Source organism: Lingula anatina, chromosome 6 (assembly GCF_051362555.1).
Source record: "Lingula anatina isolate TDL-2025a chromosome 6, LinAna3.0, whole genome shotgun sequence".
Classification (NCBI taxonomy): Eukaryota; Metazoa; Brachiopoda; class Lingulata; order Lingulida; family Lingulidae; genus Lingula; species Lingula anatina.
Window position 1 is genome coordinate 2,093,510 of NC_141772.1, and position 23,959 is coordinate 2,117,468.

At 37.3% G+C, this 23,959-nt stretch overlaps 1 protein-coding gene and 2 long non-coding RNA genes across 6 annotated transcripts in view; 2 read left to right on the forward strand and 1 right to left on the reverse strand.

The window, feature by feature from the left end:
- Positions 1-112: 112 nt before the first annotated feature.
- LOC147760984 (uncharacterized) lies at positions 113-2,521 on the forward strand. Its single transcript, XR_015334900.1, has 3 exons — positions 113-519; positions 1,084-1,149; positions 1,503-2,521. It is a non-coding gene; the product is annotated as an uncharacterized LOC147760984 (long non-coding RNA).
- LOC147760985 (uncharacterized) lies at positions 1,880-5,751 on the reverse strand. Of its 4 annotated transcripts, none has more exons than XR_015334897.1 (4): positions 3,180-5,751; positions 2,995-3,069; positions 2,525-2,699; positions 1,880-2,275 (listed from the first exon to the last, which is right to left on the reverse strand). It is a non-coding gene; the product is annotated as an uncharacterized LOC147760985 (long non-coding RNA). The 4 variants fall into 4 exon arrangements; XR_015334898.1 differs by having other exon boundaries at positions 3,617-3,635; XR_015334899.1 differs by having other exon boundaries at positions 3,561-3,575.
- A 6,245-nt stretch (positions 5,752-11,996) lies between these two features.
- Positions 11,997-23,959, forward strand: part of LOC147760986 (uncharacterized) — a 49,093-nt gene continuing 37,130 nt past the window's right edge. The window contains exon 1 of the mRNA XM_087015040.1: positions 11,997-12,179. The gene's annotated coding sequence lies outside the window, so the exon portion shown is untranslated. The remainder of the gene's footprint in view (positions 12,180-23,959) is intronic.

Consider the following 23,959-nt stretch of genomic DNA (forward strand, 5'->3'; position numbering starts at 1 on the left):
TCAAACTTTCAAATATTTCCAATATATTCTTCATAAAAGGATGTCTTTCCGCTGTAGACGCTTAAATAGGCTTTTCTCTGAAACTTTGCCTGTTTGATCCTGAACCCCAAAGCATGTCTCACACGAAACCGTTGAGAAAATAAAGGTCGAGGTATAGGTTTTTAAGATCACTTAAAGAAAAAAAAAGCGCAGCATTTTTTTTTTCGTCTAAACTTCTCGCCATTACTCCCCTACGCATGGAATTCTGGGACTTGCCTCAATTTGCATATGACTGAATACTACTGTTTACTACGCTCTGGAGAAGACCCGGATGTCACTGCAAACCAAGATGGAGGGTAGTCCGAGTACACGTGAGTTGAAAGAGAGAAGAATAACTCTACGGGACAATGAAAAAGGAAATAAAACGGGAATGCAGAAGCAGAGGATGTTATTTTCATTGGCAGGCCGGTGAGGTAGACAAAGCAGAAGTAGGAAATAAAACTGACAAGCGAGAAACTGACAAAATTCTGCCGGATACGGGTAGGTTATTTCGATCTCTTATCACGTCCGACTCTTTCATTGAGAACATATTCAGGAGGCGGATTTAGGGCGTCTTCTGGTTCTTCCGGAAGACTGTTAGATTTTCAAGTTTTCATTGGCGGGTATATGTAATATTTCTGTCGAAAGGCGGTCAAAAATGGAGGATGGATCAACATTACTCGGAAGACTGTCAGAATAGACCTATATCTCTGGATCCGCCCCTGTTATCCCTGCTGTACGCAGAAAGGTTTATTATTCTTTAGAGCAGTCAGTACAAACAAGGATTGAGCTAAATAGTCTTCTATTAAAGACTGGTTTTTGTCGGCTTACTTAACGTCGTTATATACTCAAGTCCAAAAAAAAAAAAAAAAGAGAGAAAAAACAACCTTTCACTATTTACCTTATTCGAATTTAATTTAAATTAAAAGATTTAAAGCGAGCACATTAATTGCAGCATCTGATGGTAGTAAATGTTTATTCTCTGTTTATGTTTTTAAAGTTGACTTCATGGGGAATCTCTGGAGAATGAGGATAATACACTGGTATATATATTTTTTTATCCAGGTAATATGCATGTGGTAACATCTACCCCTACATCAGGTTCAAGGCCAACATAGAGCCAGAGCCAAAGTAAGTACCTGACACCCAGAATCCAAACACACAATAGCTGTTTATTTTACCATGTTCAGTACACCTTGCCATCAATATCAATCTAATGCATGTAAGTACTTGGAACAATGCCATTTTATTATAAAGTTTAACACTGCCATGGCAGCTAGTCCTAGAATTGTGACAAGCACAGGAAATCAGTACTTATTGTGGGGAACATTATATAATAAATTGGATTTTGAAACAAATAATTTTGATAACCATGCTCTATTCAGTGCTCTTATGTCTGGCGTAGACATTACAGATAGTGGGTGCTATTAATTTCACAAAAAAATGCATTGAAGTCTTTCCAATAGTCAGTGTTTTGTTTTTAGGTATACTAAGCAGCAAAGCAAGCACTCAAAATCATGGATGACAGTAAGACCTCAAGCTGTTACATAAACAATTAGCTCAAATAAAGGTACATTCCAGTCTTACAAACCAGGAATTTGACATGGGAATTACAAGTACACATTTCTAAGCAGCCATGGTGCAGATGGAACCAAGAGACTCAAGGCACCGTGGTCCTTATATGTATATAAGAATTTTTTTATCAAAATGATGATTACCTCACATAAACTTTTCTTTTATAAATCCATCCAGACATACATTATTTCCTTGTATGACATTTTAAAATGATTGATTTTATGAACAGATTGTGTACAGAGTTGCATTTTACTTTTGATATGAGAAAGGGATAAATGAAAGCACCTTGTTTTTCTATGCCTTTATTTTTTATGTTCACTGAATGGTTGCACAAATTACAGTAGAATGAAAAGAATCCTTCTACTCAGTGACTTGCATATTACAGGTCTTATGAATGTTTGGTCAGTAAACTGATACTCATGGTAATAGTTATTCTGTGATTTTCTTCAAAGTGAAGTAATCCAGCAAATTCAACGGCAGTCAAAATGTAGGGGACATTACAGTGAGTGGGAGATGGGCCAGTCCCATCTCCACTGATGCTGAGTCATTGCTTGGTAAATTCTCTAGCAAAAGCATCTTTATATCCAGTGCAAGGCCAGGATTTCCATCACACTTGTCACAATGTATTCAGCACTTTCCTTGGCAACACCATCATTTTCTTGGCAACACCATCATGTATGCTCTGATAATGAAAAAATATATATTCACTTTTATATCTGTCATTTCTGCTTTGATATGTACAATAGCTTACTTCAAAAATAAAATATTTGAAAATGTATGAACACTAAAACAACCATAAGGACTGCATTTCACACCACCAAATTTTATCGAATAAATTTACTTTGAAAATAAGAAGGAATATGAATGGTGTTTGTGTATTGTGAGAAACTTAGAATTTATCTTTTCAATAAAGATTTAATGAGTTTTATACCTCTTCTGTGAGTTACTGAATTCTCCTTTCATGTTCTTGAGTCAATCCTCCTGATCTCACACCTCTTCCAAGCCTTGTACTACTGGACCTAGAAGTGCTATGTATCACTGCCAACTCTACTAAACCTTTATACAGGGCTTTTTTTCTGATGAGGCTGACATCACAAGATAGTATGCTGTAAAATAATAATAAAACTAATAATAATAATAATTGGCACTGATTTAATTGCATGCTAATAATAATGCTAATAATAATATTGTGAACTGTTCAAAATGGGTTTCACTTCAATTAATCATTGTCCTGCACTCAAGCGTATCAATTGTTATCCCTAAACTATAAGTTTTTTGTATGTGTGGATTATTACATGTGAATATAGGTGAGGGTAAGGTGGGTCCTACTATCAAAACTAAGGAATATGCCAGATTAAGTAAAAGGCCTGTATTATTTAAAAATAACAGAAAACTCTTTACCTCAGGGAGCTCTTTACCCTCTAGTTCTGGACTGCTCTGACTACTTGCCTCATCAACAATAGGCCTACTCTCGATCTGAAAAGTATAAAAACAGATCGACTAGAAAAGCAAGATAAGATACGTGTGTGCGTAGCACAAAATTCAGGCACTCCTATTGACGATTTTGACATCTGCACGATGCTCACCACTACTGCCAGTAAGTATCAAAATCGTCTGGAACGCATTTGTAGTCCGTGCTACGCTGTGCGTGCAAATCGCGATGTCAAAATTGCGGCTCAGAAAGCATAGCAAACAACAAAAAAAGTAACAGTCGTTCATAAATATCCAACCGAAAAGGGCTGGTTCAGTTGACCCGAAAAATATCACTGTCTCTAATCATGTCACCGGTATATTTCCTGATACAAGTCACTCATTCGGTGAATCGGCATTGAGAATTACGGCATCAAGCACTGTTGACATAATAGGCTACACTCCGTCGTAAATATTTCCAAGCCATTCGTTGATTTTTGGACTATTTTAACCGACGAGAAGTTAAATGAATTCTTTAAATGTTTAAGTGCACAAACCTGTTCACGAACAATGAAGGGAGAGAGTTTTAACTAACGTGCATCAAACGACTTACTTCGAACTCCACCGCGCCATATTTGTTTCTCTTAGTGTACGAGTGCTATTTTAGGCAACGCACTCTGATTGGCTAAAACCTTGCGGTAGTCGTCTTCTCTTTTTTGGGGAGAGGACGTTCTCCAATACAGACTCGAATGAGAAATAATTAATTATTTTGATTGCCGTCTACCTCAAAGGCGAATTTTGGTTTAGATCGTGACCTTCATATATAAGAAAAAGTTTGGGATATGTTTTATTTTCCCTCATATCGGAAAGACCCCCTTTAAAGATTCAATATAAGCTTATCATTGCCATGCATTTCTAACTACACAGGTGATATTTATTTATCTCCCAAAGTACTTATTATCTGTACACTGCCCATTTTCTTATTTTGCCTGAGTGTTGACTGGCTATGCAACCCCCTGACAAGAGTCACCAAGTTGGCTGGCATGATGTACCAAGCTACAACCGTGTCCCCTGGGTCGGTCCTGTCTTAATACTCGACGTAAACATCTCTCACACATTACTCCCTGATAATTAAACTCAAAATACACCTCACATGCATGCTCCTATAATCCATATCCATCTCCATGGAATATATCCACTGACCACTTTAGGTCCCAAACATTTGTCTCCTACCTCTAAGGAGAACACAACACCGTCTTTCTCCAGCCAAACATCTCCAACTCCAGGAGATTATTTACTGACAATTACCTGTCAATTATTTCTCTCAAATACGCACCGTCCTTTCTTGTCCGTAGTGAAGCCAAAAAGTTAACAAGCCACCGATCCCACCATGTCAAAGAACCCACAGATTGTCTGAAACGAATGAGCACCCTTCGCCCAGACCAACCGAAACTGCCCTGGCCAAAGCTGGCACGGTTGCCTGAAAATCCCTTAACCCACGGAAAAGGTTGAGACTTTTCGTTATCCATTATGGTCACTAGAACTCTGCTTTGAAGATAATTATGCCTCCACATATACAACTCAGAATAATACTCAGAAAAATATTTTAAACCGCAGGGTAATTCAACTTCTCCACCCCTGTGAGAAGGAAAACCTAAGAGATTATTTACACCCACTCTTCTCAGACTGAAACTAACCTTCGTCCACACACGACCTCTCTCCAATGCAGAGACAATTAATTCGTCTGATCAATCATGTTCTTATGGTTATGACTTTAGCGACCCCAAAAACTCAGAATGAATTCTACATCAACAAGAAACCATGACTGGAAAAAAATATTAATTTCTGCTCTTTTACTGATACACACAGCACCACACACACAAAAACGTCAGTCTGAAACTAACACTTCATCCACACAAGACTTCTCCCTAATGCAGTGCCAATTCCTTCGTCAGATCCATCATGTTCTTATGGTTATGACTTAAAAGATCCCAATATCTCAGAATGACTTCTACAACAACAAGAAACCCCGACTGAAGAAAAAGATAAGTTTCTGCCCACCATTACTACCACACAACAAAAAACACATCCCCATCCTGGCACCGTGTTCATTAATTGAATATATCTTATATATATCAGACAAAATTATAATCGTAATAATATTAAATAACTACATATTTCTACAGATAAATACATTTTTTAACCTGTTTCGCTTTTTTTTTATACATATATCACTTTCTTATATGTGCATATAAAATTTATAGTATGCCATTTTCCTTCTATAACTGCAACAACTTCAATAACACTTTTCCACTTACCTTGGAACGATACAGTGTTATTTACCTTTCCTCCAGTTTTCATCTTGTTTTCCTTTCCTACCTGTTCCTGCGTTTTCTTCAAAATTCGCCGCGAAACTGTTGAATGCTGTTACAACCTGGAATCCTTACATTTCTGTCCATGCTGATAATTTTAAGACCAAGGCGAGCTACGCCACTTGTGGGGAACCCCTTTAAACCATCCCGGGCCTCCACATTACATAAAATACCCTTTTAATATTAAAACCCCAGGGGTTGGGTTCAATGGGCTCACATCTTTGGATAACGCTATCTGTAATACTGCTACGGAGATTCCCAGGTTCCTTGTCTTAAATTCTGCACACGGAAAAGAATGAAACGACTCCATGTTGTAACTTCAGCAGAATATACATTTGTATTTTGCTACACTAAAAGTTACATGATGCAAGTATCACCTCTCTCCTCCACTCTCTAGCTATCTTTCCTCTAGATTTAAGTTTACAGTTTTTTATACAAAACTTTATCAGTTAAACTGTCCATCACATAACTTAAAAACTGATTGGTTACTTCATACACAAGGCCACCTCTTCCTGGTGGGCACTCCTAATAACACCCTGTAATTAGGTTCTAACACATTACTCGCTTGAGAACAAAGGACATTAAAATTTGAACTGCAAGGTGTGAAGCATTATCTGAACAACTTGTACAACTTGGCTTCCTATGTCTGAATTTTATCAAACAATGGCTTCCTCTGATTGAGTTAATACAACATTATGTATGAAAGTTTTAAAATTACTAATTACACTTTTTTCCATACTTTGGTTCCTGGCATGGTGCAAATCAAGCTCTATAAGGCAACACCACGTGTTACTTACCCACCTGTAAATGATTTATTATAATTTTGCTCTAACTGCAATGTGAATATCAACCGCACGTGGAGTTTAAGGAAGAACAATACGACTCCTAAAATGAAAAGGGAATGGTTCCAAATGTGTGTGCAATACACTATATTTACAAGGCTTAATCCTATTCAGGATATCCGTTAAGACTTGTATTATGAGTAAGAGGTTCCACGTGATGATTTTTATGTGATCATGTTACTAGGAGTAGAGTGACGGTCCATGTGATTTGTATAGAAAAAAGTCAATTCACTGGGATCCACCGTAGACTTGTACGGCTCCAAATCTCGACACAGGGACTAGTTTTTGTTTTACCTCAAAGTACTAGTACCGCGGACTGAGAACGTTGCATCTGTCTTGCCAGTATTGAACACAATTTTTGTAATACTACCCCTGTTGGTGTCTGGTCCCACTGTGAACGCCCTCTGCCAGTGAAACAGCTCCTCTAGACCGCTGTAGGTCTTGTTCAGAGTAGGTTCCCTCAAAGGTAGTGCCCTGAACTGAATGATATCTGCACTGTTCTGAATTAGAATAGAATAGAATAGAATAGAATAGAATATGGAAGTTGTGGTAATAATATTAAATAAGATGTCCTCTTGCAAAATTCTGAATGCAATGTTTGACGTTCTAACATTTATCTTCAATACTAAATCAAGGACAGAAATGTGAGCAACCGATTTTGCAATTTCATTCATGTACCTGTGAATTGAAATTATTGCAATTATTACATCATTGGTAACATAGCATTTGTGCTAATGAAAAGGAACATAGTCAGTGAACACTGAATGTTCTTCTTCTATCCAAAATACGTTCATAAAAACAGTGATTTTAAAATCATCATATTATTTAGTGAGACAATTAAACAATGTTTTGAAGCATTAATTCTGTTTTATCTTATCAATACGATTAACAATATGCATTGTTATGAAGGACTTTGTTTTATCTTATCAATGTTATTATCAATGTGTTCGATACAATGATTTTCGAGTCTTGGCAAGTTCAACTTCGTGTCGTCGTCCATACTAACAATGATTTTGTTTGTGGTATTACCAGGGGTTGAATTATTGATTCCAGAATTTTATAAGTATCGTCAATATAATTTTCAGTGGTCCCCTGACGACACACTTATGTCAGTCATTTGAGAATAAAAAGTGATAAATCTATCTTACGCGTAAAAATAAATAAAGAAATAACCCACAAAAATTTTAATAGATCTACTGTGCACTGATCATGCTATATACCAACAAATCACATGAGAACTGGCCACGTTCACAACGCATTGACCGGTCACAGGTGCCTTCTATTTGTTGGACCGTTAGAGTAATGATCAACTTCCCTCTAGCGAACGCAAGTGTCTTGCTAAATAATAGATCACTTGTCCGATATAAATGTCTTAAACTTGACATATTTTAAAAAATAAAATCTCACTTTCTGCGCTCTTCTCTTTATATCACACATAAAAAAAAAACAAAACAAACATACCCCACAGTTTAAACCCTAAGGCTGCTAAGGTTAGACAGACGCCAGCATACAGGCGCAGATATTATACGGTGCAAACCTTTCGTCATACATGTAACGCTGTAATACGCATAAAAATCTATATTTTAATTGGTGATTTAATGAACAACGTGGGAATTAAATAGATAACACCCGGCTTCAGTCCGTTCAATCTGATTCATAGTCAATGCGTCATCCGTATATAAAGCAATATTTATTCAGATAAGAGCCTGTGTTTGAGGTCGGCACCCATGTGATCATTCACCATAATATAAGGAGCTTCTGTGCGCAGTCTCATCATTTGAAGGTGAAGTCGAGATGCTGTACACATACAGAACATTGCTTGAAGTCATCGAACTTTGATGATTGAAAAGTTTGAAAAAGAACAGATCAAAGTGAACATAACTTGTTGCAAAGGTAATGGTAGCGACTATTTTGCGATAAAAGCAATGTTTTTTTTTTTTTTTTAGAAATAAGGAGCTCCAGTACCAGATGACCACGTGACACGAAAAATATTTTTAGGACTCGTTATGTCAACATCACCTGACAACATTTGAGGGACGTCATTTGTTTCTCCATTAAAATAATATCTTATCGCAGCTTAATGAATGTCACTTTCGAAGACTTAAAACGAAAAATGTCTTCATGATGGAAAAATCTGACAAAAAGTCTTTGTGCAAAAGCTCTCTGGGCATGGAATACCAATGATGTATTATATCTGCTGAGTGTAGAAGACTTCCTTAATGACATTTTTGAAGAAATACCAGTAACAGACGGCAGATAGATTGATGTTTTAGAGGTACAGTTTGAGGCTTACTAAGTGCAAACTCTCTCTCTCTCTCTCTTTCTCTCTCTAAATATATATATATATATATATATATATATATATATATATATATATATATAAGTAGGTGCTTCCTCCCTCGTCCCCTTCTCTCGCCTTTTTTGATATTTTATAGAAATAGCATGAGTCTGTCCCCTAACTTCTGTCCCCAAAACCCACTCTCTTTTTCAACACACATTACATTTCGCTAGTACCTTAATTGGCATGTATTTCAATATACACTGCATATAAAAGGGTTCAAAGAAAAAAGGACGGGGTTCTTTTCAAGATGGAGAAAAGTGGACACACTACACACATATGCATATGTCTCTTTAAATGAAACGATGTTTTGTGTTATATCCCTAAAATCTATTTGATATCAAGTGCTTAGGGTGGTATATTTTTTTCTTATCTTTTGTATGTTTAGTTTGAAGACAAATTAAGAAAAAAAAAATAACACTTACAGCCGACACGTAGCTTACACCTACATATGAATTACATTTTATTACTGATATACATGTATTACATGCCCTTGTTAGTACAGCCTTGATATGCGTTCTGATTATTGACAACATCACCTGATTCTGCTGCGTGACAATATTGAAGTAATAGATTACTTATTAAACTATGTGCCACTGTGTACAACAGCGTTGATACCAGAAGTTGAGTGTGGCAGTCAGCGAGTTGGGGGGGGGGGGGGGGGGGGGCGTTTTACCCACTTAGCTCGTTAAAATCAGCCAGATCCTGTGGTACATGTATATGGGATTTCAACCAAACCAAAAATAAATGATAAAAAGTGTTCTGTTAGGGCATTTTAGCTTTCTGTCATATACCTCAATTCTCCCTTACTCCTCTTAGAATGTTGACCTTTAAGCCTACACTGCTGAATCAAACAGTCTGCAGTCCAGGGGCGTATCTATAATCATGAGTAAATTATTACATGTAAAACCGTGTTTGTTATTTAATATAGTATATCATGCACACTATAATGAAATGTGTTTTATATTACAAACAATGGATTTAAAACACGTTTATCAATCGTGCACGTTCAAAGATAATCTCAGTGAGGTCAGCAGACAAATCAACGTGATATCAAAATTAATACCTGGATCAAAGCGTTATCCTGAAGCGTTCATGAGATGCCACTGTATAGGCAAAGTATTATCCTGGGTAAATACGATACGATGACCGATGTTAGTCACCAAAAATACATCTCTTTACACATAGTATGGTCAGGTGCACCAACTGAACAACATTTCCTCATTCACTTTCTTCTGTTTACCACACCCGGTACAAGCAAACCATGTGCGACATTTAACAACTAAATTCACATTTTCTACTTTTGTTTTCCATTATAAGCCTAAACTTTAATAGAAAACGGTTATCATTTAATTGTCTTGATTTTGTTTGTTTGCTTGTTTGTTTTGATATGTATGACAGACATCCGTTTGTCCGCATGTAATTATCAAGGTTAATAATTGTTTCGCTATTGTCTTCCCCTCCAGCTTGATTCAATGTAAAATTTTCCATATCATTATATCAATAAAGCGGACACCGCACTACTGTTATCAATGCAATTGTGCACAGCTGTACTTAGTTTTATAAGTTACCTATTACCGATACTTCACAACTGTCAGTCAGCAAAATCAGGTGATGTTTTCGATATTCAGGACCTAAGTCCGCATGTAAATAGCAAGGTTAAAAACTGTTTCGCTACTGTCATTCAACGTCCTCTTGTGAAACAGTCCTATTCAGCTTGATCCACTATAAAGTTTACCATGTCATTAAATCAGTTACAACAGAATAACACTATTTTTTGTTTTATAAATGATATTAAGTTCTAACCCTAAAATGATATTAAGTTTTAACCCTAAAATGATATTAAGTTCTAACCCTTAGCCTAATTTTGCTGCCTCGATCAGTTGACAATTTCGAAGAACTTGAGATAACCTACATTAAACAAGTACAACCTAGACTTTAGATCCGTCCTGGTTATTGACGACATCACCTGATTTTGCTGTGTCCATCGGTGACAATTTTGAAGTCATACATAACTTATTAAACTCTAGTGTGCGAAACTGCCTTTATAGTACCAGTAGCTGGTGGAGTGTGTCAGCCCCGGCGAGATGGGGGGGGGGGGGGGGGGGGGGGCGCTGAGCCTTCCTCTGGTTGTAAAATCATTTAGGTCCCTTGTTACGAAAATTCGGTATTTCATTCAATTAAAAGATAAATGATAAAGTACTGTATATTCTGTGGGCAGCGCTTCAGCTAGCTGCCATACGCCCCCTATCTTCCTTTTGAATATACAACATTGGTCAAAAAATTTGTCCCACCCCCATTTCCATGTACTTTTATTTACAAATGATCACCTCACAGCTGTGAACTGTTAGAAATAGTGCTTTTTATTACGGATACAGTGGCTGACATGATTAGTGGTTTTAAAAATACAAAATAGTGGTGAAAATATACACATTTTATACTATTTAGTAAAATTTATAAGAGGTACCCCCTCAAATCGACTGTTTCACTGTGACTTCGACAGATATAAAGAAATGTCTATAAAATTGAAAAGACGCCATCAAATGTCACCAAATTCACACACAATTAGTATTAGGATGTGCTCGTTAAAGATCACGTGCCTAACAGCGTGTGCGTCTACCGCGTACTGCAATTATCTCCGGTAGACGGCGCGACAAGCCTTCAACACGGGTAACAATTCTGTTACGTGGGATATTGTCCCATCCATCCTAAAGAGCGTGGCGGAATTGGTCAAGATTATTTGGGAATTGGTTCTCCTCTGTAATGCACATTACAATTAATACCACTGGTGCTCAGTAGGATTAGTATCAGGTCTCAAAGACGGTTGTCCCGTCCTCAGAGCTCTGTGTTTCTGCAACAATTCGCTTGCCAGACGAGAGCTGTGAGCAAGTGCGTTGTCACAATGAAGCCAGTAGCATCCCTGAAGTCACCTCTTGCAAATGGAGTGAGATTTCTGTTGATAATGTTACATTAAAATGCCCCTGTTACGTTTTGTTCCGAAAGGAACAATGTACTAATACCATGGGCTTGGAATGTTCTCCAAATGTGGACTGATCTAACACCTCAAGCGATATTATCCTTCACACACCCTTTCAAGAGGCATTTTTAACATGTCTACGGACCTTCATTTGACCATCGATGGGATACAAGAAATAATTTGATTCTGCATCAAAACCGACTTCCTTCCAGTGATTGATGGCCAGGTTCAGGTGCCTGTGGGATCACTGAACGTAGCATTCTCAGCTGATATCTCATTCCATCTTCAAGAACTGACTTTGGGGTTAACTCCAGGTTTCATCATGACTGCACACTTGCTCATACCTTTCGCCAGGAAAGTGTTTTTTGAAGAAACGCAATGCTCTTAGGATGGAACCACCATCTTTGAGCCCTAATATTAAACTTGTGACATGAATTAGAGTGTGACATGAATTAGAGTGTGCAATGCAAAGGAGAACCAACCCCGACTTCATCGTGGAAAAAATCTAACAAAATTTTTTTGTGCAAGAGCTCACTGCGCTTGGAAAACCAATGATGTATTTTTATTTGCTGAGTGTGGAAGACTTCTCTAATGAACTTTTTTGAAGAAATATTCGTAAAAGACCGCAGAAAGATTGAATCTTAGAGGTACAGTATGGGGCTTACTATTTACAAACTCTCTCTCTCTCTCTCTCTCTCTCTCTCTCTCTCCTTTCCTATCCTGCTTCCTCCAGTCTCTCTCTCTCCATTCCTTCTGTCCTATCCTGACTCCTCCAGTCTCTCTCTTTTCCATTCCTCCTCTCCTATCCTGTTTCCTCTAGTCTCTCTCTCTCTCTCTCTCTCTCCATTCCTCCTCTCCTATCCTGTTCCCTCCAGTCTCTCTCTCTCTCCATTCCTCCTCTCCTATCCTGTTTCCTCTAGTCTCTCTCTCTCTCTCTCCATTCCTCCTCTCCTATCCTGTTTCCTCCAGTCTCTCTCTCTCTCCATTCCTCCTCTCTTATCCTGTTTCCTCCAGTCTATCTCTCTCCACTTCTTTTAATGAAAATGCATGAATATTATTAGTGACTACTATCACAAAGACTTCTACTCTTTTTCGACAACATAAAAATTGGTTAGCAGCCTGACATGTATTTAAATATCCGCCATCTTTAAGAGGATTCTTTTCGAGAAAAATGGACTCAGGCACTGTACATGCATATACATTTAAATGAACGACCTGTTTCGTGTATACCCCTATATCTACTTTGATATCTCAAATGCTAGGAGTGTTATTTTACAATGTAGTTCTAGTTCATGTATGCTTATTTTGAAGGAAAAGTCAGACAAAACTATTTAGGCTAAAAATTGTCACATAGAAGAAGTCTAAAAGGAGGCTGAAACAGATACAGGGATGGGAACAATAATGGGAAGGTAGTTTTTACACGTTCAAAGCTAAGGATGGTCTTAATGCATGATGATGATTGCGAATTAAGGGTTAATTTGCTCTCTTTCTCACTCTCTCTCTCGGCCCAGAAAACGAGATTTATGAATGTACCAATTTTCAGAAAGATTAGTATTTAAAACTATAATGCTTATGTGTACTTTGTCAGTGAAACTGAGGGCTGTTCAATAATCAGTTAAACTGGTTTCCTTCCAAGGTGACCTTGAGGTTCCCATATCTGGTTGAAACTGGTTCTTTTATCTCTGTAACCTAACTGGCGTTGAATATTGCTTGCACAAGCAGTCTCTAGAGAAAAATATTGAATCATTCTCCTGTGCGTTTCTTATAATATTTCAAGTATTTTTTTAGCTATTTGACCGATCTCATCTACAACCGAACGTGGGTAGAATATCAACTACATGAATAACAGTCTGGTTACTGAGATTACATGCCCCTGTTTGTACAGCCTTGACTTACATGAAGGTCTTGTTTATTGACAACATCACCTGATTTTGCTGCTTGAAAATTTTTAAGTAATATATAACCTATTACACTAACTGTGACTGTGCACAACTGCAAGATAGCAGACGTACTTGTAGAGTGTGGCAGTCAGCGAGAGTACTAGTATGTGTGTGTGTGTGGGGGGGGGGGGGGGGTCGTTAAAAGCAGCTTCTGGTAGCTCCCCTCGTATGTGTATATGAGATTTCAACCAACCCAAAGAGAAATGAAAGAAATGTTCTGACAGCAGCATTTTAGCTAGCTGACATATAATTATTTTACCTCCTTCCCTCAATTTTCTGTTAGCAGCATTTTAGTTAGCTGCCACATGTCTCCCCCCTTTCTCCTCTGTGCCCAGTTCTGTCCCTAAAATCAGCCCCTGGTACATCTATATAGGGTTTCAAACAATGCAAAAATAAATGGTGAAAATGTTCTGTTAGCAGAATTTTAGCTAGCTGTCACATATCTCCACCTTTCTTTTTCTTTGAATATAGACATTTAAGGCTACACTCCTGAATCAGACAGTCTGCGGTCCAACAGCGTATCTATAATTTTATGTAATCAATTACACGTGAAACCACGTTTTTAAGATTGTCAAATAACTACATTACATCATGCACAATCTAATGGAATATTTTTAGTTACGAGCCATGAATTTAAAACACATTTATCAGACCTGCACGTTCAAAGACCTCAGTGAGGTCAGGAGACAAATCACCGTGATATCAACATCAGTACATGGGTTCACATGTTTGCCTGAAACGTTCATGAAATGCCGCAATACATTATAAGATTTCAGATTGCCATGGGTATAAATACAACAAGATGGCCGATGTTAGTTACCACCCACACGTATTTTTACACAGAGTATGGTCAGATGCATCCACCAAACGATATTACTTCATTCATCGGGAGAGCAAAAATTGATCTGTTTTAATCAATATTTCATTATTTAACTATGACTAAGTTACAAAAAACTGCTGATGGAACACTTGAAACATTGAAAAACTAAAATTGAATTTTAATAAGTTAGTAACTTGCCGATTTTTCTATATACTTTTGTGTAGTCAAAGTATTTACATGTAGTCTTGTTAACGATAAATTCTGAACTAAAACTTTTAAGATAAATTGCTGGCATGTATTGAAACTACTCAATGTATGCATGGTGCCATTAAATTGGCGTGGAAACGGTGTTCGTGGGTAATCAGTTACAGGACAGATTTGAGAGACCTATTTTAAAATGTCTACCTCCAAACTGCAGTTATAACACATTTGGTAAAGTGACATGCGTGTAAATGCAAAGGAGTTTGTCAGTAAAAACACTGAAAATTTAGATATAATCCTATACATGTGCGTAAAGATAGTAATTTAGGTGTATTTGTCTAACCTGCCCGTTACCTTAATGAAGAACAAGTATAAAAGTGGCGCAGCCAACTACGTGAATGTGACATCAAACACCATAACTTATAGGCATACCGGGGTATCCGCATTTAAAATTTGAAATTTAGAAAATTTGATTTTGCAGGAAAATACCAAATAGAAAACGCTTAGATATTAACAGAGGTTCATCTTAGAACCCAATTTGCTTTAGTTGAGTTTTGAGTCTTGTGGGATATTTCAAGGTCTCCAAGGTAAGAGCTCCGGGGGTTGTTCTTAGTCCTCGTTAATCTGAACATTTCTGCTTCGTGAAATCTTATAATGCGCGTTTGAAGAATTACAAGGATTCAATGTCCGGACGAAAAATCCCAAGTGGGGAACTAGGGTGATTGACGTTAAAACTTTGAACGTACCCTAAATTGTACGACAACCCTCACAAAATAAAGAAAAAAGAGATTAACATAGATTTGTAGTCCACCTCCCTCTGCAAATACAGGCTAGACTTTTGAGCCGTCCTGGTTGTTTACAACATAACCTAATTTTGCTGTCTCGATAGGGTGACAATTTCGAAGAACTTATGATAACCTGTATTGAACTTTGTGTGTACACAACAGCATAGATAGCAGCAGGTAGCGTGGGAGCCATCGACTAAGGAGAGGTGGTGCGCTGTGCCTACTATTGCCGGTAAAATCAGTTAGGTTAATTGGTATAAAAATTTGGCATATCATTCAATTAGAAGATAAAAGATTTTTTTTTTCTGTTTGCATCATTCAGCTAGCATTGGTCAAATGCTGTATATTCAAAGAAAAAAAAGGTGGAGATATGTGACAGCTAGCTAAAATTCTGCTAACAGAACATTTTCACCATTTATTTTTGCATTGTTTGAAACCCTATATAGATGTACCAGGGGCTGATTTTAGGGACAGAACTGGGCACAGAGGAGAAAGGGGGGAGACATGTGGCAGCTAACTAAAATGCTGCTAACAGAAAATTAAGGAAAGGAGGTAAAATAATTATATGTCAGCTAGCTAAAATGCTGCTGTCAGAACATTTCTTTCATTTCTCTTTGGGTTGGTTGAAATTCCATATACACATACGAGGGGAGCTACCAGAAGCTGCTTTTAACGACCCCCCCCCCCCCACACACACACACATACTCTCTCTGGCTGCCACACTCTACAGGTACGTCTGCTATCTTGCAGTTGTGCACAGTCACAGTTAGTTTAATAAGTTATATATTACTTTAAACTTGTCAAGCAGCAAAATGAGGTGATGTTGTCAATAAACAGGACCTTTATGTAAGTCAAGGCTGTACTAACAGGGGCATGTAATCTCAGTAATCAGACTGTTATTCATGTTGTTGATATTACTTTTTCATAAATTGACCGGGGGGGGGGGGGGAGGGCACTTACCCCGGGGTCCAACTAGCCCCGGTCTCCCCTATACTTAATTATGTCTGTACGCTGACGGACTGCTGACTGCGGACTGTATAATTTAGCCGTAAAGGCTTACATGTCTATATTCAAAGAGAAGAAAGAGGAGGGGTATATCGGACATAATTAAGTATAGGGGAGATCGGGACTACATTGTAGTTGGACCCCGGGGTAAGTGCCCCCCCCCCCCCGGTCAATTTATGAAAAAGTAACTACAAGGTAAAAAATTGGCCACATACTCTTGTAAAGTGACCGTAGCCTACAATGCTAAGGAAGTGTCGGCCGTTAAAAAGTTTTACTTAAGATGTGAGTCCAAACAAACGATTTTTCACCTAATCAGGCGGCTGTAGGTCTTGTTCAGAGTTTATAATATAATATAATATAATATAATATAATATAATATAATATAATATAATATAATATAATATAATAGGTTATGGTGATAATATTAAGATGTGGCTCTTGTAAAATTCTGAATGCAATGTTTGACGTTCTAACAATTATATTTAACACTAAATCAAAGAAAGATATGTGAGAAACCGATTTTGCAATTTCATTCATGTACCCGCGAATGGCAGTTAGACCTGATTGCAATTATTCCATCATTGGTAACATAGCATTTGTGCTAACGCAAATGAACATAGTCAGTGAACACCGAAAGTTCTTCTTTTATCCAACATGCACGTTCATAAAGACAGTTATTTTAAAATCCTCATATTATTTAGTGAGACAATAAAACGATGTTATGGAGCATTCTGTTTTATTTTATCAATATTATTAGCAATGTGTTCGATACAATGATTTTCAAGTCTTGGCAAGTTCAACATCCGTGTCGTCTATACTGACAATGATTTTGTTTGTGGTAATATCTGGGGTTGAATTAATGATTCCGGATTTCTATAAGTATCGTCAATATATTCTTAAATGGACCCCTGATGACACATAGTCAGTCATTTGAGAATAAAGCGTGATAAATCGATATTACGCGTGAAAATAAATTTATTAATTAATAAATAAGAAAAAATTACCCACACAGTTTGTTTTTAATAGATCTACTGTGTACTGATCATTCTATATACCAACAAATCACATGAGAACTGGCCACGTTCACAACGAATTGACCGGTCACATGTGCTTTCTGTTTGTTGGACCACTAGAGTTATGTCCAACTTCCCTCTAGCAAATGCAGGTGCATTGCTAATAGATCAATTGTCCGACCTTAAACTAAACTCGACATGTTTTTTTTTAATCTCACTTTCTTCGCTCTTCTCTTTATATCACACAGACGTTATTTCCGGGCGCTCACCACACAGAAAAAAAAACTCATACCCCACAGTTTAAACCCTAGGGCTGCTAAAGCTAGACAGACGTCAGCACGCATGCGCAGATATTATACGGGGCAAACCTTTAGTCATACATGTAACGCTGTCATACATATAAAAATCTATTTTAATTGGTTATTTAATGAACATCGTGGGTATTAAATAGATAACACCCGGGTTCAGTCCGTTCAATCTGATTCATAGTCAATGCGTCATCCATATACACCGCAATATTTATTCAGATTAGAGCCCGTATCAGAGGTCAGCACCCATGTGATCATTCGCCATAATATAAGGAGCTTCTATGCAAAGTCTCATCATTTGAAAGTGAAGTCAAGATGTTGTACACATACAGAACATTGCTTGAAGTCGTCGAACTTTGATGATTGAACAATTTGAAAAAGAACAGATCAAAGTGAACATCACTTGCTGTAAAACCAGTGGTAACTCATATTTTGCGATAAAAGCAATGCTTTTTTTTCTGTTTTTTTTTTTGGAAATAAGGAGCTCCAGTACCAGATGACTACGTGACACGAAAAATATTTTTAGGGCTCATAATGTCTATATCACATGACAACATTTGAGAGACGCCATTTGTTACTACATTAGAAGAAAATCTTAATGAATGTCACTTTTGAAGACTTAAAATGTAAAAGAACCCGTCTTCATGATGGAAACATCTGACAAAACGTCTTTGTGCAAGAACTCACTGGGCATGGAGTACCAATGATGTTTTTTATCTGCTGAGTGCAGAAGACTTCCTTAATGAACTTGTCTGAAGAAATACCGTAAAAGACCGCAGATAGATTGATGTTTTAAAGGTACAGTTTGAGGCTTACTACTTGCAAACTCTCTCTCTCTCTCTCTATCATATATATTATACCTCTTTCTCAGTCTTGTTCGTGTAAACGACATGGTAAATTTAAAATTAAATGTTCCGTTTTTTCCAGCTCTCTCAACCAATAATAAGATTGAAAAGTAGATGCTTCCTCCCTCATCCCCTTCTCTCTCTCCTTTATCTTTCGTCCTCCCCCTCTCCCCCTCCCTCTCCTCTCTCCCCCAGTCTCTCCCTCCCTCGCTCTCTTGTTATATTAGAGGTACAGCATGAGTCTGTCCCTAACTACATGTACTATCACAACGCCCTCTTCTCTATTTCAACACACATTACATTTAGTAAGTGCCTTAATTGAGATATCAGCTGCTTATGAAAGGGTTCAAAGAAAAAAGACAGGGTTCTTTTCAAGATGGAGAAAAATGGCCTCTGTCACCATACACATTTAAATAAACAATCTGTTTTGTGTAATATTTCTAAAATCTGTTTTGATATTTAAAGTGCTTAAAGTGGCATCTTTTTTCTTATCTTTTGTGTTAATTTTGAAGAAAAAATAAGACAAAACTAATTAGGCTTAAAGCTGACACCTACATGAATCACATTTTATTACTGATATTACAAGCCCCCTATTAGTACAGCCTAGACTTAGGTCCTGATTATTGACATAATCACCTGATTTTGCTGCGTGACAATTTTGAAGTAACAGATAACTTATTAAACTATGTGTCACTGTGTACAACTGCACTGATACATGTAGCAGGAGTAGAGTGTGGCAGTCAGCGAGTTGTGGGGAGGGGTGCACCCACAGCTAGGCCCTGTTGTATATGTTTATATGATTTCAACCATACCAAAAACAATGATAAGACTGTTCTGTTGGCGGCATTTTAGCTAGCTGTCATATGTCTCCTCTCTTTCTCTTCTTTGAATATAGGCATTAAAGCCTACACTGCTGAATCAGCTACAGTGCGCAGTCCAACGGCGCACTGTAGCTATAATCATGTGTACATCATTACACGTAAAACCATGTTTGTTAATTTAGTACTGTATATCATTCACAGTATAATTATATATAAGTTTTTAGTCACGAGCATTGGATTTAAAACACGTACTTTTATCAACCGTGCACTTTCAATTCCTTCTGTTTACCATACCCAATAGTAATACAAACATAACCTTAAAAACTAAATTCACATTTTCTACTTATGTTTTCTGTTGTAGGCCTAAACTTTAATAGAAAACAGTTATCCTTTAATTATCTTGGTTGTTTTTGTTTGTTAGTTTGTTTTTATGTATGATGGACACCCGGGTGTCCGTATGTCGATATCAAGGTTAATAATTGTTTTGCTATACATAATTTGTCCTCCCCTCCAGCTTGATTCAATGTAAAATCTACCATATCATTATATCAATTAAGCGGACACTCTACTTCTGCTATCAATGCAATTGTGTACAGCTACACTTGGATTTAAATGTTATCTATTACTTCAGAATTGACAGGCAGCAAAATCAGGTGATGTTTTCGATATTCAGGACTTAAGTTCGCATGTAAATAGCAAGGTCAATAACTGTTTCGCTACTGTCATTAACCTCCCTCTTGTGAAACAGTCCCCTCCAGCTTGATCCACTGTAGTTTACAATGTCATTATATCAATTACAACAGAATAAGACTTTTTTGTTTTATAAATGATATGAAGTTCTAACCCTAAAATGATATTACCTGTAAGTTTTAACCTTTAACCTGATTTAGCTGCCTCGATCAAGTGGCAATTTCGAAGAACTTTAGATAATCTACATTAAACAAGTGCAGCCTAGACTTCAGATCCGTCCTGGTTATTGACAACATCACCTGATTTTGCTATGTCGGTCGGTAACAATTTTGAAGTAATGCCAATTTGGTTATACATGTACATAATATATTAAACTATTGGCTGCGCAACGAGTTGGGGGGGGGGGGGGGGGGGGTGCTGAGCCCACCTCTGTTGGTAAAATCACTACTTAGGTCACAAATCATTGGTATTTGGAGTTTCACTCAATTAAAAGATAAATAATAAATTATATTCTGTTGGCAGCGCTTCGGCTAGCTGCCATGCGCCCCTTTTCTTCTCTTTGAATATAGACATTTCAGCCTATACGGCTAATTTATATAGTCCGAAGTACCACAGCGTATATTAATTAATTATATATAATTAAATTAAAAATGGCATATAAAATCATGCATTTTATTTTAATAATATCATGCAAAAAATAATGATATTGAGCAATGGGTTTAATACGTTTATTAAGCTTAAACACAAAGAGGACGCACAGCAAAAGTGATTCACACTTGCCCCACAAGCACTGCACGTGGTGACGTACTGACGACATAGGACAGTTTTGCCTCCTGTCTCCTCCTCTTTTTTTATCTTCCCTTATATCAGTCATTTTAGGATAACGTGTCAAATCTATCTTACGTGTAGGCTTTCCAGCTTTCCTCTAGCGAACGCATTTTACTTGCTAATGGATCACTTGTCCTACCTAAACGTCCTAAATTGGACATTTCTAAAAATAAAAAACCGCACTGTCTGTGCTCTTCCTGTATATCACATCAACGTTATTCTACGGGGGAAATTATGTGCATCATACATGTAGATCTGTGATACAAATACAAATCTAGCTTTTATTTCGAGTTCGATGAAATAATGAATATCATGGGTATTAAATAAATAACACCCAGTTTCAAAGCGTTCAATTTGATTCATCGGCAATTAACAGAGTCATCCAAAACACTACAAACAATATTTATTCAGATAAGAGCCTGTGTTAGAGGCCAGCACCCATGTTATCAATCCCCATAACGAGCTTCTGCGCGCAATCTCATCATTTTCAGGTGAAGTCGAGATGCTATACACATGCCGAATATTGCTGGAAGTCATCAAACTTACCTGAAAAGAACAGATCAAAGTAAAAATCTCATGATGTAAGAGTAATGGTAGCGCATAATTAGCGATCAAAACAATCGTTTTTCAAAATAAGGCGCTCAAATGCCAGATGACTACTTGGCACTTAAAATATTTTTAAGACTCATAGTGTCAACAACATCACCTGACAAAATTTGAGAGACGCCATTGGTTACTCCATTAATGCGGCCTAATGAATGTCACTTTTGAAGACTTAAACTGTAAAAGGACCCGTATTCATCATGGAAAAATCTGACAAAACGTGTTTGTGCAAGAACTCACTAGGCATGGAGGCCCAATGACGTATTTTATCTGCTGAGTGTAGAAGACTTCCTTAATGAACATTTTTGAAGAAATACCAGGATTTTTGCAGAAAATTTGATGTTTAAGAGGTACAGTTTGGGGCTTGCTACTTGCAAACTCTCTCTCTTCCCTTTCCTCCTCTCCTATCTTGTTTCCTCCTGTCTCTCTCTCTCTCTCTCTCCACTCCCTTCTCTCTCTCTTGGAAATAACCCTTACATGAATCACAGTTTATTACTGATATTACATGCCCCTGTTAGTACAGTCTTGACTAAGGTCTTGTTTACTTACAAAACCTGATTTTGCTGTGTGACAATTCTGAAGTTATCAACGCGTCAGCCCTAGCGTTCATGGAATACCGCAGATTTCAGATTGCCTTGGGTAACTACGACAAGATGGTCAATGTTAGTTTCCACCCATACGTATCTTTTCATATACATGTATCTCATCCTCTTGCGGTTCATTATGCTAATTTTCGTGATAAATTCTTGTTTAAGGATTAAGTTACGACCCGTACCGATTGTAATCTCACCTCAAAAAAGAAAGGTGTTATATGACGATTTTTAAGACAGATCTCCGTTTTGAGCCTCTTAAATGACCTTTCTTCTTGAACTTCGTCAGGATTTGCTCTACGAAGGTGAAAAAAATGGTGACTAGGATACTTTAATTGTTAGGTGATTTTTTTTGACATTGCTGTCACGACATAGACATGATGTCTTTTAAAAGAAAAATCTAAGTGTCGTTGATAATGTATGTGGTACTGTGCACATTATTCAGGTGTGAAACCATGGCACAGGGGTTGGGGGGTATGCGCGTGAGTGCGAAATAGCGTGCATCAGTGCGCCTGGAAGCCGCTTTTTGGTACTAGTTTGTTATATTAGCACGCGCAAAGAATTACCACTTAAAGAAATACAGGGGCATGTTCTAAACTTAAGTCACAATAAAGATGAACTTTGTGATTTTCATTATCACTCTAATAAACGTTATCAGCTTTAAAATTGGAGATTGCAGATATAGGGTCATAATGGTGGGCAGCAATATTAACACCTTTCTCTGAAAGATTAAAAAAACTAGCCTAGAAATAAAATCGCATTAAATGATTTATGCCTGTGGGAAGGGGAGTGAGAGAGAGAGGGGAGTGGGGAGGGGGTGCTATCGGTAAAAATAGTCCGATACAATGACTGAATGTGGAATTTCCACCACAGACAAGCCCATTTTATGACCCCACCCCCCAAACTCACTTTTCTAACAAGCAATGTTCAAGCATTCATATCTCTCTTTTTGCAGGGTTGACAGCCATAAAATTGTATACATGGATCCTGAGCATATATTGGTCTCATCATACAAAATTTAAAAAAAGTGTTAAACACAACAGAAGATATTCAAAAACTACCTCAAATTTTACCAATTTTAGCAAAAAAACAAATGGCCGAAGTCAAGATATCAGTACATTTTGAGATAATAACCCCTTCCAATAATCAAATTAAATCAATACTCGCAGCCATGAATCCAAACAATGCTTTGATAAGGGCATAACTATCCAATTTTTAAACTTATATAATACAAGATACCTGCCATCAATTCTGTCCCAAAATACAGTGACCGTAATTACTCAAAATAATCAAGAGGCCCATTTTTCCAGGTTTATTTTGAGATCTGTAATACAGAATTGTTCACATAATGTTCTTTGCAAACAGAGCCATACAACATGTGAATAATTTTTAATTATTAGTGACAAGTTATTCAACCCCCTTCTCCCCATTTAAGGAGTTATTACTGTGCACATCCAATGTCATCAGCATCGTGTGTACACCTTAATTTCAGGGAGCAATAGAGGTTTTAAAAATTACAAAGGGGTTTTCTAAAGGTAAAAGGGAATGACTGTCTCATTTTAGAAGTTTTCTCAAGTGCAACACCAATTAAATCCACTTGAAATGGTATACGAATCATGTCTTTTATTTCGCTGCTGATTTAGGTTGATAGCTACTGAGGAAGTGGCTCCTCTTCACATTTACCTTTTATCAAGCAGGGTAGAGATGCATGTGATAGTACTTGTGATTGGCAGAAGAAAAGAAATAGTGGTGAATTATTTACGCTTACGCGTTTTTTGTCCAGTGAAGGACCTCTGTCCAGAATTCCCCAGGTGAGACATTCACATCATACTGCTGCGTCTTATGCATTCACTGTTGAAGGAATCATTCCTCGTTTATTGAACTGAGTTGAAAACAAGGAAAAGATGTAGACGAGTTTTAAAACAGTTTCCACACGCCCCTATAGTATTTTTAATTAAAATTCATTTTGTCTAATATT